This window comes from Humulus lupulus, chromosome 2 (genome assembly GCF_963169125.1).
Source record: "Humulus lupulus chromosome 2, drHumLupu1.1, whole genome shotgun sequence".
NCBI lineage: Eukaryota > Viridiplantae > Streptophyta > Magnoliopsida > Rosales > Cannabaceae > Humulus > Humulus lupulus.
In genome coordinates this window covers 278,228,181-278,244,698 of record NC_084794.1, presented here as the reverse complement: position 1 = coordinate 278,244,698, position 16,518 = coordinate 278,228,181, and the positions used below count along the sequence as shown (strand labels likewise).

Below are 16,518 nucleotides of genomic sequence, written 5' to 3'. Positions count from 1 at the left end.
GAATTTCCTTGTCAAAATTTTTTATTATTATTATTTTTATTTTCATTTTATATATATGCACAAAAATAAAAACTCAACCCAAAAAAAAAAAAATCTGCTTTGATCAATGTGAGTCATCCTGATAAGAATAAAATCAAACAAATGAAAATAAGTGTTAGTGTATACCATGGATAAGAACACTTGTGAAAATAAAAAAATAGAAAGAATATTCGAGATAAATAGACCACCATTTAGTCACAAGAACATATTCTTAAGTGAATCAATCAACATGTATGAGTCTTACACACATGTTTTTTTTTTATAAACTGTGTACAATTTTTTATTGCATTGTTTCAAGCATAAGTGTGTGACAGTGTATGCAAGGGAACATTGCCCAATGACAAATAAGTCTTTTTCGAAATTGAAAATAATTGTAACCCATGAAGACGTTGTCACACTACACCAGTGGTAGCCCTTTTCTATGGTAGTGTATCCTCTTCATAACTCTAAATTACAAAGTTCCAACTTACTCAAAAGACGGCTTTCACACACTGATGTAGGTAGCTCTATTCTTTCACAGGAGCTTGAAACAATGCTACACAAAAGGAAGCTCAAACATTAAACATTGATTAATTTACTCGAATATGCCTAGGAGGAATTGATTAAATTTCTCTCAAGAATATACAACCAAAGGTTCATAGACACAAGTCAGATTATCCAGCTTGACACAAAACAAAATTTTCAAATTGATTGACAATTTTCTTAACCTAAAATAACACACAATTGATCAAGCGGACAACACCATTACAAGAAAATTTAAAGAGAACAAACCCCCAAAGATTTTCGGAGGAAATCAAAGCGAACTGAATCAAGAGCTTTAGTGAAAATATCTGCAATTTGTTTATGTGTTTCAATATATTCCAAGACAAGAACTTTATTTTCAACTAATTCGCTTATGAAATGATGACGGATATCAATATGTTTAGTACGAGAATGTTACACAGGATTTTTTGAAATATTAATTGCACTTGTATTATCACAAAAAATAGTTAAAGTGTCAAGATCAAACCCATAATCCATCATCATTTGCTTCATCCACAAAAGTTGTTAGATTTAATATTTTTGATAAACAAAGTTTTATCTACTCCTCCCCTTTTGTATCCATGAGAAACAAGAAATTGAGAGAGTCTCTCATACCAAGCCCGAGGGGCTTGCTTCAAACCATAAAGAGCTTTCTCCAATTTGTAAACATGATCAGGTGCATGAGGATCTTCAAACCCTTTGGGTTGTTCAACATATACCTCTTCATTCAAGATCCCATTGAGAAATGCGGATTTGACATCCATTTGGAACAACCTGAAACCAATCAAACAAGCAATAGACAATAATAATCTAATTGATTCAAGACTTGCAACAGGTGCAAATGTTTCATCAAAGTCTATTCCTTCCACTTGTGTGTACCCCTGTGCCACTAATCATGCTTTATTTCACACAATTGTACCAAATTCATCAGATTTATTCTTGAAAATCCATTTTGTACCAATAATATTGGTATTTAATGGTCTTGGCACAAGAATCCACACTTTGTTTCTAAAAAATTGTTCCAATTCCTCCTACATAGCTTTAATCCAATTTTCATTAGTTAAAGCTTCTTTCACATTTTTAGGCTCAATTAGAGATAAGAAACAAAAAAATTGAACAACATTACTAAACCTTCTTCGTGTTACCATACTGTCTTTTGGATTTCCAAGTATTAAATATGCTGGATGATTTAACTTAACTCTGGTTGATGGCTCCTTTTGGACTTCATCCAAAATAATATCTGGAATTTTCTTTTCTATCTGTCCAACATTTGTTTCATCGGGTTCGCGATCTATTGGAACAGATGGACCAGATGTTGCAACAGTAGTATCACTGACAGAAACTTCTTCGTGTTTTTCAATAGGTTCATCAGTAAACCTATCAATTTCTTCCTCAGTAGAAAACTCACAAAAATCCCTGGCATCATCAATAACAACGTTAGCCGACTCCATTACAGTTTGGGTTCTCATGTTATACACACGATAAGCCCTACTATTAGTGGAGTATCCAATAAAAACACCTTCATCACTCTTAGCATCAAACTTACCAAGATTTTCTCTATCTCTCAAAATGTAACAAACACATCCAAAAACATGAAAATAAGCCACACTTGGTTTCTTACCTTTCCAAATTTCATAAGATGTTTTAGATGTACCTGGACGGAGAAAAACACGGTTTATGATATAGCAAGCAGTGTTAATTGCTTCTGTCCATAATCGTTTGGTCAATTTTTTGCTATTTAGCATCACTCTAGCCATTTCTTGAAGAGTGCAGTTTTTCCTTTCTACAACTCCATTCTGTTGAGGAGTTTTGGGAGCTGAAAACTCATGAGAAATACCTGCAGACTTACAAAAATCATCATAGACAGAATTCCCAAACTCTTTACCATGATCACTTCTTATACGAACAATTTTTCCAATGTTGCAATCTTTTTCAACTTTTAATTTCAAGCAAAGAGTTTTAAATGCATCAAAAGTATCAGATTTTTCTTTCAAGAAATCCACCCAAGTATATCTAGAAAAATCATCCACACAAACAAAAATATACCTTTTCCCATTTAAACTCTCAATTTGAATTGGACCCATAAGATCCATGTGAAGCAATTCTAAAACTTTCGAAGTGTTTATGTCAGACACACTTTTATGTGTAATTTTTAATTGCTTTCCAAGTTAACAACTCTTGCACTTACCATCAGATTCTTTACCTAGCTTAGGTAAACCACGAACAATCCCTGCATGTGACAATTTTTTCAAGGCTTTGAAATTTATGTGACCAAGTTTAGCATGCCACACATCAGTGTTATTTCTCACAATAGATTGACACATAATAGAAGGCAAAATAGTATAGCAATTGTCACTAGATCTAAAACCTTCAAGAACATTCTCACCATTCTTGTTTAAAACAAAACAATTCTCTTTATCAAAGTTAACAGTATAACCTTGATCACAAATTTGACTTATGCTAAGCAAGTTAGCTTTAAGTCCTTCCACAAGTAACACTCTTTTGATTGTAGGTAACCCTTCAAAGTTAAGAGTACCCATTCCAAGAGCATTACCTTCAATTCCATTCCCAAAAGTAATAGATCCACAATGCATAGGTTTTATGTTTGTAAGAATAGACCTGTCACCTGTCATATGTCTTGAACAACCACTGTCAAAATACCAAAAATATGAAGAAGCAGATCTATCATATTTACTAGTAAAACCAGCAAAACAATTATTCTTTTTTATCCATATTTTCCTTGATTGAATATTTTTATTTTTTACTCTTTTGAAATTATCAAAATAATTGAATTTCTCAAAATATTCATTTTTCGAAAAATTCATAAGAGTAAAACACTTAGGTCGAATATGACCCTTCCTACCACAAAAATGACAGATTGGAATGAATTTTTCAAACTTACCATTGGATTTACCTGCTGACTGTGTCCTTTCTGTTGGAACAACAGATTTCAATGAGGATGACATAGGAACATCAGACGATAGCATCCTAGCCGAGATAAAGACAGTTTTCTTTGATTTTTGAGAACTTGAAGCACCAAGTCCCACATGACTTCTTTGACATGCATTCTGTATATTCTCAAAAACAGTTGAACCGGGGTTAAGCATTCCAACATTTTTCTCAAGAGTATCCAAATCTTTAGACAACTTAGTAATTTCAACATTTTTTGAAATTATTTCTTTTTCAAAATTTTCATTTAAGTCAGTAAGTTGTTTAATTTCAAAGGATAATTCTTTATTTTTGCTTACCAATGACCGATTTTCAGAACACACTTTCACCCATGAACCATACATCTTTTTGTAAGATTCACTCAAAGACTCATCATTCAATTTAGATTCATCACTATCATAATTTTCTTCATCTTTTGAAACATTATTCAAGCAAACAATTTTTTCATTTTCAGATTTAGAAACAGGTAAAATAGAAGTGAAAGCAACATTACCTTCCTCATCTTCACTACTTTCTGAGTCATTATCACTCCAAGTAGTAATCATACCTTTTTTGTTCTTTTTGAAGGTGTTTGCACATTCAGACTGGATGTGGCCAAATCCATCACATTCCCTGCACTGAATACCCTTTTTATTAGTTTGAAAATGATTAAGAGAAGAATGATTACCTTTTGACGGCTTGCCATTGAACTTCTTATTTCCTATCTTTTTCATATAATTTTGAAAATTCTTTGCAAGCATTTCCATTTCATTATCACCTTCTTCATCATCTGATGCTTCTTTTTCAGTACTTTTGAAAGCTATGGTCTTCTCTTTCTCTTTGGAAGTACTTGGCTTGTCTTTTTGACGAATCTTTTGATTTAACCCAAAGGTACGAAGTGACCCCATCAATTCTTCTACTTTCATAGTACTGAAATTTTTTGCCTCTTCCATAGCAGTGAGCTTAACATAAAACCTGTCAGGAAGAACTCGAACTATTTTTCTAACAAGAACAGAATCATCAAGTTTCTCACCAAGTGCAAAATACTCATTAGAAATATCAGATAATCTCTCATAAAATTCAGAAAGTGTTTTAGAATCAGACATCCTAAGGTCATCAAACCTAGTTTGTAACATAATAAATCTAGATCTTTTGACATCTACAGTTCCTTCAAACTGAGTTTGAAGAATTTTCCAAGCATCTTTAGCCGAGACACATGTGGAAACAAGTTTAATAAAACTTTCTCCAACACCATTGAAAATGGCGTGAAGAGCTTTATTATTATAACTAGATAATTTTTCTTCTTCTGTATCCCAAACAAGTTCAGATTTTACCTTTGTGCCTCCATCTTCACCTTTTTCGGTAGGAGGTGACCATCCAGACAAAATTGCTCTCCATGCTTTCTCATCTTGAGCTTTTATGAAAGCTCTCATCCTAACTTTCCAATATGGATAGTTTGAGTCATTAAGAAATGGAGGTCGAGACACCGAACTACCTTCTGCAAAGAAAGACATTTCACACAAAACAAATCAAACGGAAAATAACCACAAGATCTCACTAAGAGTTTAGTGAACCGCTCTGATACCAATTGAAATTCCATTTTTTATGATTACCAACTTAATTATTCAAATTAAATAATTAATTGTTGAACTGTTACAGAAATGTTTAAATAGATACAAAGACTGTTTGAACAGAAACCAGATATGTTTAAACAGTTTGTGACCAGAAGATAAAAACGAACATAAAGTAAAGAACACACGAATTTTTACGTGGTATCAGCAATCTTTGCAGATTGCTACTAGTCCACGAGGCCACGCCCAGAGAATGAAATTTATTAGAAGAATATCTAAACGATTACAAAACCAAATTGACTTATACAAATAAAGACTCCCTCTTGAATTTGTCGCAACTGTTGTAATCTAAACTCTTAATCAAATTTCTGAAGTGCTAAGATCTTGAACTCCCTTCAAATTATAACACTTGCACTTTTCCTCCCGAAAAGTGACTCACGAATAAGACTTCTCCCGAAGCTGGATGACCAATGTCCAAGTGTGTTCAACCTGCACAATTAACACAAAGAAAACAATACAGAAGTACACTGTAATAAACCACTAAGAACTTGATGGACTCAAGTTCTTCACATAATAAAAAGTCTCTCTAAAACTTGAAAAATATTTGGAAAATAATACACCAAGAGAGTTGATAAAAAACCAGCGACCTAAGGATGATTATATACTTTTTAGAATCTCTTTAGGTCGTGGAAAACAAATCAGAAATCAAACAGCCAATAAATGAAAAATCTTCCAAAACAGGAAAGTTAGAATCTGTTCAAACAGACTGGCAATCCGTTCAAACAGATTCATTGAACCTGGACAGTTTTTCAACCCAGTTTCCTTAAATAAATAAGGAAACAATATCTACATTATCACAGCAAGTTGTACATGATTTCTAGGCAACCAAATCAGATCAACACATAAAAATAAATATCAATAATTTCCAATTCAAGAAAAAGATATTCTTTTATAGGAAAATATATATTTATTTTATTAACACATAAATAAAAATCTGAATATAGAAAGACACATTTCAACAAAACAGGAAACTACCCATTTTGAAAATACCACTCAATATATTTCGAAAATACATTCCATAATTAATTTTGTCAATTTTATCAAATATGCCAATAAATGATTTTACAAATAGAATGCAATGTATGGGGGGGGGGGGGGGGGGGGGGTAGCTGAGCAACATAGAGAAGGACATCAATCAATACACATACATTTACATAGTAAAAAGCCAATCAATGAACAACTTTAACTGAATTTCAATAAATTTATGGTTGTAAGATCTCTAACCCTAATTGTCCAAGGCTCCGCTCACACCTTTCTTTAGCCACTAAATCCCTTCTTTCTCCAGCCACTAAATCCTTGAAACAAATAAATAAGCATTCAATATTTCACTAAAAAATATAGCAGGAAGTCAAAGGATAATGTGAAGATACCTCTATACAAAGTGTCCAGGTTCTTGTTATTTTGTAATTGTAGCATTCGAGTAAAAATTTGTAGATATTTGAATAGACCTTGGAGCATTTCGTGAGATGATAAGAATCATAAGAATCAATCTTTATAGCAGTAAATGATGAGATGGTGAAAAGCTTGTAAAGTGGGATAGAAGTTATATCTAATGTGTGGAGTGGTTTGACAACTCATCAAAACTATAATTCTTATATGTATCAATAAATCTTTAAAAGAATATAATATAATACCTAAAATATATTAGTGAAAAATATATTTCATGTCTTTTAAAAATATAAATAAATTACTGAAGATAATTATATGCAAAAATTTAGGAAATAACAATAAATTTATTAGAAAATATAAATGTATTAGCACACATCTAGGAAATAACCAAAATTAATTATAGAATTATAAAAAAAAATTTAATTTAAATTTAAATTTTTTAAAATCTTATCTAAGAAACTATAACCACAAATCTTGGAAATAACAAGATTTAACTAAAAAATGACAAACAAATATTTTGAAATTCAAATATGAATTTGTTAAAAGATACATTCTAAAACATACGGAAAAAATCTATATATATACTAAATAACTCCTATTAATTTTCTTAACTCATTCATTATTTCCAGCAAAAAAAAAAAAAAAGTCATTAACTTTCTTAACTCATTCACTCTTTCCAGCAAAAAAAAGGTCATTCACACTTAACTTTTTTTTAAATTCATTTATTGGGTTCTATTGCGATATAGAAGGAGCTCGCTCAATGCTTAAACTATGATATAGATAGAAGGAGGTACTATTGGAAAAGAGGTTCGAATTCTCTACCACAAATCACTATGAAAAATTGCGTCTAAATTATAAGCATCCATCATGGACATATATATTAATTCAAATTGAATATCATTTTATATATATATATATATATATCAATCCAATATTACATTATCTCCCTTTTTTTTTTACTTTTTAATAATGAATATTCAAGTTGTTAATCTCATTTTTTTTCTATGCATTTAGATATTCTTTCTTAAAGATTTATTAGGAATAATTAAGAAAGGTATGTAAATAAAAATTTATATTTATGAATATAATTGTTTGGTGATATGCATAGCAATATAATTTGTGAAGAGAGTGGCCATAAATCTATATTGGACATTCTCTGTGATTTATTGCCCTGAAAAGATACTATAAAACACATAAATCTCTAATAAAATTTATAAAAATGTTTTTTTATTGCTTATTTTCTTTAGGTGGAGTAACCTATAACATAAATAGAAGAAAAAAAAAAAAACTTGAAAAGACCACATAACTGAAATCAAACCACATGATTAACAAAACTCCTAGATTTTCGTGCTATGTAAATTAGAAAGTATTTTTCCTCCTGCTTTCTTCGATGTGATGATACATCTTGTGGTGCACCTGCCATTCGAAGCTAAGTTAGGCGGTCTAGTACAAATGAGATGGATGTATTCGATCGAAAGGTAATATAAATTATAGCTCAAATTATTTTATAATCATTGAAGACAATATTTTTATTACTATTTATGAAGAATATAATAATTTTCAGGGAATTAGGTCATTTGAAAAAAATATGAAAAGAATAAAGCCCGACCTGAAGGTTCCATTGCTGAAAGATACGTTATTACTGAGGCATTAAATTTCTGTTCAATGTATCTTCGTGGAATAGAAACACACTTTAATCTTCCGGATCATAATCCTGAACACCTTGGAATTAGAAAACAATTTACCCTGCCTATATTCAACGTGCCTACAAGACCATTTGGAAGACAATCATCTATCACATTGTCTCAAGATCAATGAAATCAAGTTCAATGGTACATTTTGAATAATTGTCGTGAATTAGAACCATACTTAACGTAAGTTTGTTGCTTTTTATTTTCCTAATTCTAACACATTTATGTTTTAGCATAAAATTAATCTTTCAAGTGCTTCTTATGAAAACAATGAACATAGATTATTCTTACAATCGCAAGGAATTTTGGATATTGATCAAGTGCAAAAGAATGAATTTTCAACTTGGTTTGAAAATAAAGTAAGTTTAAAATATCCATGTTTGATATTTTAAATTTATTATGCGCCTTCATCTTACATTTACAATATGTTATTGTCATCACAAATAAAAAAAGGAATGAAACATCATCCGGTGAAGCACAAGAAGATTTGTAAGCAATTGCAATGCAATTATATTATTTGGTTTGTACATATGCTGGTTGTATTGTTAAGGGAGTTCGATACCATACAAAAAGTCAAGACGAAAAACGTTTAACTCAAAACTACGGTATTAAGGTTGAAGCTGAATATGATGGAAAAATATGTGATTTTTACGGTGTCATCGATGAAATTTCGGAAGTGCATTACCTATATTGGAACAAAGTTATATTGTTCAAATGTTCTTGGTACAATACCAACAAAAGTGAAAATAGAATGTACACTGAATATCATTTTACTAGTATAAACACCAGCTCAAAATGGTTTGAAGATGAATCATTTGTTATTGCCAATCACGTAAGTTTAGTTTGTTTTTTGGACGACCTTAAACAAAATAAAGATTGGAAAGTGGTGCAGAAAATAAATCATCGTCACATTTGAGACATACCATCAAAGCCAGAGGATGGTGAAGTTGATGATGAAGATCCCACTATCATCAATTCCGAAGCATATCAAGAAGAATCGTCGAATGACATTGACGTAAATTTTGATTCAATGACAAGTGATACTAATCTTATTCGATGTGATATTGCAGATATAGAATGTGATGGTGGATTGTTCAATGATCTTCTAATAGATTATAATGTTCAAGTTCAAAACGAAATAAATAGTGATGACAATGATGAAGAAGCTTTACTTAATGATTCTGAAGAAACAATTTTGAGTGATGAAAGTGATTAATCATTGTAATGACCCAACTAATTTTAGACCTTGGACCATTAAAACTACTTATACATAGACACCATTCTTAAGAAAAATATACATACGAAACATTCATAACTTTATTAAAAACTATAAAGTAAAAGTTGAAATACATAAAGACGGGGTATGGGATCCTATTGTTTGAAAATAAAACATATCTTTAACTTAATTAAAATTGTTTGCAAAACCAAGTGCGGAAAATACATTGAAACATAATTAAAAAGACTGAAAATAACGTCGTTGTCGAATCGTTCATGCAGTTCATTGAATCCATTCCTCCTCAATACACAACCCCAAGCTACCAAGAATCCTTCCGCCGCCATAACTATTTTCCTGCATACATAAAAATAAAGGAATGAGCCTAATGTCCAGCAAGGAAAATCTACTCATAACATAAAACATATCATAAACATATATTATAAATATATGTCATATACTACTACAATGGTCATCATACCTCTTGGGGCTTGTTAACTAAAAAAGTCATATGCCGAATAGATTTGTGGGGCTTGCTAGCTAAGCAAGTCAAATGCCCAGAAATCATTGGGGCTTGCTAGCTAGACAAGTCCTATGCCCAAGGCTATAAACATACTATACATATTACATAACATATCATCACATAAGATAACATATAAACATATCATATAAACATATAAAATTCTATCCTATTTTCCTTACCAAAACCGGCATGCGAGAATAAGGACAAGATTTGGAACACTCCTAAAACCAACAATAATCCAACAATAAAATGTGAGTATTCTAAAGAAAGAGATGATCAAGAAATCAACTAAACTACCGAGAAGAAGAGCTTACCGAAAGAAACCTTAAGTTCAAAGAACTTAAATACCTAACCAAGATTTGAAAACAATAAGTTAGGATCTGAATGAAAATTAAAGAAAACTTAACGAATTAAACTGAAATGAACTTAAGATTAGGAATACCTTTGAATATACTAGAACCAAAATACACCTCGATATCGAAAAACACACTATTAACCTTACTTCCCAAGTGTTTTTAAAGCTTAAAATGATAAAGCTTATAACCCAACCCAAGTGTTTATCACTCTAAAGTAAACCTAGCAACTTGAAGGCTCTGAACACAGCTTGAAGAATGAGAGAAATGGCTGGGTACTAGGTCCTATTTATAGAGTTCAAGGAATGAAAAGATCTTCTTTTAGGTTGAATAAAAATAATGAATATTTCTTGAAAAACATTTGAATAATCGTTCAGCAGAGGCTTAAGACTCAGTCAAAACGTTCAGAGGCTTGCTAAGAGGTTGAGTGTTGAATTGAGCTCTGTAAAGAATGCCCTAGACTAATACTTACAGAACATTCGCATAACATAGTTTATAAAAGAATACCACTCATTATCAAAGTCTCATTGGGGACTTGCTTAAAACCATGCAAGTTGGCGCCATAAGTTTTAAAAGAAAACATAGATTTTTATGCAAAGTTCAAAGAAACAAAAATTAAATAACTGAGTCCCACTGATAATTTAGGAAAGTCTCCTAAAATAAAACATAATTTAAATGGCGTTCTACGATGATCATTTTTCCGTCCATAGGATTACCCCACGCCATACACCCCACGATGATAGAACTCCTCACGTCACCACGCGTGCCATAAAGAAATCCTATTTGCTACCTGGGAGGAAAGTAAGGAGGAGAGCTAAAAGTCCAGTAAGGAAGTACAAACAATAAGCAAGTAAGAATACAACAATACAAACACTAACGTTCATCTAAAACATCATGGCATATCATAACATATCATCGTTGCATATCATAACGTAATCGTAACATGTCATCATATCACAATCATACAGCATACATGATGAGCATGGCTCACTAGTTGTCCATGTCACCCTATGAGGTAAACAGGAGTCTCTGGTCCTTGAATAACCTCGGCGCGTCCGCCCTAGGAGTTACGTCTTTAGCTATAGTAACTCGTTCGATGTATCTAACATCGTAATTTGTTTGATGTATCTAACATCGTAACTTGTTTGATGTATCTAACATCATAACTTGTTTGATGTATCTAACATCCATACACATATCATATTCAACATATCATCACATTATGGCATTCATATTTCATAACAATTCATTCATACAACAATCTTACCATTCATAGCATAAAATCATAGAATCTATCTAACTTCCTTACCTCAGGTCCAAGCCAAGAAATTTTCACAATCTTTCAACGAGCCTATATCATAATCAAAACAACATTTCTTTGGTTCATAAAATTACTATTTTGCTCTTCCATACAACTCATGTGTGCATGGGCCATGCACGCATGATAACAGTTACACATAACACGCAATTATCACTACAAGAAAATGGGGTCTTTACCTACCAATTGTAAGTGTAGGTAAAACTAGTCCAATGGTGGGTAATATGGTTTACCTACCAATATTGAATTGGTCGAGATTGGTAGGTAAAGGTTAATGGGGAAAGAGTCTTTACCTACACTTATTAATACTGGTAGGTAAAAGAATCAGTGGACCCCACTAAGTTATAAATCAATTGATGAGTCAGCAGATGACGTGTTTGATGATGTGGCATCCTACATGTCTGCTGACATGGTGTCCATAGTTTATGTGTCTGATGAAGTGGTATCCTACGTGGCATACATCAAAACCACCACTTGGCATCTTGTGGTTGCTCCATGTGTCAGACAATAATTTGTCCACGTGCTACGAGAAATTCGAATGATTGTGTTACTTATCCCCTTTTTATCGGTTATGTGACACTAAATGTTGTATTATACTTATTTTTACCTACACTTATTTATTTGTGATTAAATATAATATTTCTATGTAGGTAATTTTAATTATATATAAATTTTATTTAATATAAATAATAAATGAAAGTAATTAATTTGAAAAATATTTCACATTATTAATCAAATAAATTATTTAACTTTAATAAAAAAATAAGCAAACATATATTATACAATATTCATTGCTTATTAAGAAGCACATTTCATAAAAAAATATCTATACATTATTTTTAGGTCATTGAAAACTCAATAATGTCATTTTTCTTGACATTCTTCCTATTCTTCACTTTGGGATCATTGCATGAGAGCCTCCTTTTCTCTGACTGAACTTATTGTGAATGTCGATGATGACTTTGGGAGGTGGACACCGACAATGGCCGGAGGTGGGGTTCGAATTGGCGCCAGTGAGAAGGACTTTATAATTAATTTAAGCAAAATAAATATCCCCAATTTAATCATCATAAGGATTTCAGAAAATATATGACTTATTATTATGAGCATTTACGACACTTGAGATACCAACATATATTAAAAATAAAAATAAAATATGGGCACATCAAGTGTCATAATCACCAACATAAAATAAGTATATTTATTCTTGAACATCATAGGCCAAAATAATTCAAAGTAACAATGACACCTACCACAACAGATTGCCTAACAACAAACCAGAGCAACAAAAAAGGATCGATACATATTATAAAAAATTACCTCAAACGGAGCATAAAAAAAATTGCCTCAGAACAATCAATCAACATAAACCCTTCAAATTATTAGGGATTTAATCAACATAAATCATAAAAGTTACATCAAAACCACCAAGCCAACAATCCAAAACTCATAAAGCCACAAATTTGAAATTAACTCTTAAAGCCACCACAAGTAAATTTAATCGCACAATAAAATCAAAGAACTTACTAAACAAACAAGATCATGAACTAAGACAAAACCAGTCTATGACCTTAGACAAAAACAAAATAGGAAAATACAACTCAAAGCCTCAAAACAGATGACAAGCATCTTTGGATTGAGCAGTGGCGATGGCTGAATAGGCAGATTGGCTCAATAAATGGAGAAAGCTAGAGGCCAACGGTGTTACAAAATTTAATTAATAAAATATCCTTAAATTTAATCATCATAAGGATTTCAGAAAAAAGAAAGTAATATGAATTTTTATGGGCATTTACAACACTTGGTTAGCAACATATATTCACACGAGCACACCAAGTCTCATAATCGCCAACATAAACTAATCATACTTATTATTCAAATATCTAAAAAAACATATAAATCTTCAAAATAGATCATAAACCATACTCCAAAGCGATTAAAAAATAGACCAGACACACAAATATCTTACCCTTATCCTCATAACACCAACCAACAAGCTAAAAATCAGATTCAAAACATGTTTATATACACATTGTTTATTATTATAAAGACTCGTCAAATAGATACAAACAAAGATATTTCACAACAACATAATAACAAGCTTTTCAAAATATATCATAAATAATACTGAAACAAATTGACAAGTCATATTCAAACTTGTATAAATCTCACAATAATTAAACTCAAAATTCCAACTAACAAACTTTAAATGGAACAAAGAAGATAAACACAGAATAGTAAGAAACTATATGAGATCGATCTAAGATAACTACAACAAAATTAAACCAAATTCGAGCCTTTTCTTAATATCAATATGAAACATAATACCAATTCTTAGTTTGTTTGCATAAACTTTAAGCTTCTGCTTCAGTGTGACTAACTTCCAACTCAGAAAAACTACTAATATACAATAAGTACACTTATTCTTGAACATCATAGGCAAAAAAAAAAAATTAAAGTAACAATGAAATAAATTGTAAAACACACTCCAATTGGATTAAAAAACAGATTGAAAATTTCATTTATGCTTTAGAAAAACACTTTCAAAAATATATATAGTATAATTAAGTCAAACAATTTAGAATTAAAAACTAGCTAACACTTTTCAAAAGGTACACTTTCATTTTTTTTTTTTGTTAACTAATGTCATATTTCAATAGAAAAACAAAACTAAAAACAAACAATTTTTTTTAGATTAAAAATATCTCCAAAGACAAAAAGAGAATAAATATGAAGAATCATCCTCTCATATATCATTATAATTAAATGAACAACATAAAAAGATAACTCATAATATAACTATAGATTGTAATTAGTTGAAAAAAAAAACAAAGAAATATCCTCAATTAAGTACTATAAGAATTTCTTTAGATGCAAAAAAAATTCTATTTTTTTCCAAAATAGTGGAGAGAGAGAGAGAGAATCAAAATGCAGATAGAGTATGCATTGAGAACAATTTAAACAATAAATATTTAAAACAGGAGCAAAGAACACATCTTTAGACTTCAAAGTCAATTTATTCACTATTTTGCATAACCAACATTCTTAACTAATTGTAAAACTCAATATGAAATAGCCACTACTTCAGAGAAAATTAGACATATTGGATGACTCAAAAAACAAATTAAACCAACAATATTCTTATTATTCAAGAACAAGTCTCACGGTTAACCAAAAAAAATTATAATTCAATGACAGTAAGAAAAAATTGTGTGTCCCTATCATTGTATTATAATTTTACTTAATCAAGTTTTGATGTCCTCCCAGCCAAATATAATGTAAGAATGAGTTGCCATTTAATATTCAACTAGCAATTTCTTATAAATAACAATAAACTATAGATGTCAAGAGTCTCACCTGTCAACACCCTTGAGCTCCACCACAATTTTCCCAGAATGGTGGTCATCAATATATTCAAACTCACCAATATATCCTATAATAAAGAGAGGTAGAAGAACAATACAATTTAAATAAATTTTTTTAATGAACTGGACACACATAAAAAGCCAAGTTTCACATATATTTACTATGCTTCTGCATAACCAGCAAAAACTTGGATGGACATTAGTTAAAACCTACATTCCTAAGAGTTTAAAGAAGACAAAGATAAACAAAATTAAGTATGAGCATGACATATTTTACATAATAAATTAAAAATTCATAAACACAAAGAGAGACCTCTGTCAGTTTTGGTACAATCTTATGGAGACACTGGGACAATTGCTCAGGAGCACAATAGGCCATTGCACCAAGTAATTGAACACTACTTTGCTTTGTTGCTAAGATTTATACTCAAGACCCTACAAAAGTAATGCATTAAATTAAATCCTTCATATAAATACTATATTAGGACAATCTTTCTCTAAGCAAACAATGAAATCTCTTTCAACCCCAAAACACGTCTCTTAATTGGCAACCTATATTACTAACACAAAACCATTGAAAAAAATTCAGTTTCAGCATCAAGTGGAAAGAAGAAAACTGGGTTTACATAAAAAAAAAAGCTCGACAAATATGTAATAATCAGAACCTAACCTTTTTGCAAACAAAACAAAGAAAAAAGATGAGGCTTTCACCAACAAGTTCCAACCCGAGCTGTCATGGGATCAAAACACATAAGCCAAGCATGACAAATGAGATTTAGATGCAGAAAGCAAATTGGAAAAGATAAACAAGTAATTCAGGTTTAGTTAAATCAATCATATAATAGGAATCAACTAAATGAAGTTCAAGTCCCCATTAATCTCTGAATAAACCCAAGATGAATTCCCACAAAATCAATAGTATATAACCAGTTTTGCAAAAAAAAATAGAAACTGAGAACTAGATTTTGCTTCCAAAATTTCAATCGACTCATTATATTAAACAAAAACCATCATATCCAAGTACCTATCTATGTCCCACTAGCATAATTGAACAAATAAGAAAAATCCATCAAAGCTTGAATAACTAAAAGCTCTGAAAATGAAACGAGATAGAAAGCAAACCTTGCGATTTGACGTCTTTAGATTTAAGAGATTTCATAATTACCCAGATTCTTTGGTGGCTTTTCATCCTCTCGGTGTCCGGAGCACAATCATTCCCTTGGAATCTAGTTTGGACGACGGTGGAGGTCCAAAAAAGCTTCGAAACCCACAACTGCGGTGCGACTTCCAAGCTCCTCCTGCGGCGATCTCCGGCGCGTCAGGTGGCGAGGTCACAGGGAGAGAGGTTTCAACAAACTGTGAAGTCGTTCATGTTGTTCGCCGAGCGTGAGGGAGAGGGAGTTGAGAGAGTGAGTGTTGCGACTGAGAAGTGAGAAAGATAGAGAGATAGGGTTTAGGGGAAAAGAAAAAAACGTGGGTAGGTAGAATTTTTAGTTTTTATTTTAATTTTAAATACAAATTTATTATAAATATATTTTATTTATAT

At 31.2% G+C, this 16,518-nt stretch overlaps 2 long non-coding RNA genes across 2 annotated transcripts; both read right to left on the bottom strand.

Annotated features, from left to right (window-relative positions):
* Positions 1-12,339: 12,339 nt before the first annotated feature.
* LOC133816711 (uncharacterized) lies at positions 12,340-15,042 on the bottom strand. The gene is made up of 2 exons (XR_009885426.1): positions 14,965-15,042; positions 12,340-12,630 (listed from the first exon to the last, which is right to left on the bottom strand). It is a non-coding gene; the product is annotated as an uncharacterized LOC133816711 (long non-coding RNA).
* A 52-nt stretch (positions 15,043-15,094) lies between these two features.
* Positions 15,095-16,377, bottom strand: LOC133816710 (uncharacterized). The gene is made up of 2 exons (XR_009885425.1): positions 16,095-16,377; positions 15,095-15,407 (listed from the first exon to the last, which is right to left on the bottom strand). It is a non-coding gene; the product is annotated as an uncharacterized LOC133816710 (long non-coding RNA).
* Between the last annotated feature and the right edge of the window lie 141 nt (positions 16,378-16,518).